The sequence below is a fragment of the Elephantulus edwardii genome, unplaced genomic scaffold (assembly GCF_000299155.1).
Source record: "Elephantulus edwardii isolate Elephantulus edwardi_28Jun2011 unplaced genomic scaffold, EleEdw1.0 scaffold00009, whole genome shotgun sequence".
Taxonomy (NCBI): domain Eukaryota; kingdom Metazoa; phylum Chordata; class Mammalia; order Macroscelidea; family Macroscelididae; genus Elephantulus; species Elephantulus edwardii.
In genome coordinates, this window is record NW_006399759.1 from 9,172,056 (window position 1) to 9,173,325 (window position 1,270).

Here is a 1,270-nt window from a genome sequence, read left to right on the forward strand (position 1 = left end):
AACAACAACAACAAGCCATTGAATTTGACTTTGTCATGTGGATGAGTGGGAATTGCAAAAGGGCATGTTAGACTATCTACAACAAGAATTGAATAGTCTCAACAAGCCTCAATAGGATTCACTAATTTTACCATTAAATTGAGCGGATCCAGTAGCAGAAAGGGAGATTATCACCATCAGCAAAGGAGAGGCAGGCATGCAGTGAGTGCCCTTCAGGACCAGAGATTCTTGAGCCTGCTAAATTTACAGCAGTGCCAGGTAGACTCAGAGAAGCAATTGTGGAGGAAGCAGAGGACCAGAGACCTGACGAGATGGAGCTGACATTAGGACTGCTACCCCTCAACGACAAAACCGGAGATCTAAGGCTCTTTGCCCAAGTTTTCTGGACAACTGCAAAGAGAGAGGGAAAGGTGTAGGGAGGGTGTGTGTGGAAAGCTGGAACTGGCAGGACTGAGAACTTTATAACACTGGCCTACAACCATGAGGCTCAAGGCTCAGTCTCCTGTGAGCACATTTCAGAAGCTGCCTTGATTGTATTCTGCTGTTGTTGGTATGTGTCATTGAGTTGCCTGCAACTCATAGCAACTCTAAGTGCATTAGCTCTGAAACCTGCCCTATCCTGAGCCAATCTCATTGTCTCAGTCAGACTTAATCCTATTTTTCCAGTCACTGAGCCAATCCATCTCATCCTATGTCTTCCTCTCCACACTTCCAAGCATAATATGCCTCTCCAACAATGGCTTCTCTTGGAAATGTGCCTAAGGTATGTGAGATGGAGCCTCAACATTCTTGCCTCCAAGGAGCATCCAGATTTCACCCTCTCCAGGACAGATTTGTTTGTTCTCTTGGCATTCTATGGTATATTCAACACTCTTCTACAGCACCACCACTCAAAGGCATCTACCATTCTTCTATTATTCTTAGTGTCCATCTCTCTGATGCATGGCAAGTAATTCTGAAGACCATGGTCTAGATTGGGTGCACCTTAGTCTCCAGACTGACATCATTGTTCTTCAATACTCTAGAGAGGTCCCTGACAGAAGACTTTCCCTAATGCAATTTATCCTTTGATTTCCTGACTGCTCCTGCCAAGAGTGTTGATTGTGGAACCAAGCAAGCTGAAGTTATCAACAATCTCAATCTCTTCTCTATCCATCATGGTGCTGCCAATTGGACCAGTGGTGAGAATCTTTGTCTTTTTTATGTTGAGCTTCAATCCACAGTGAAAGGTGCAGTCCTTGACCTGCAGCAAATGCCTCATTCTCTTTTT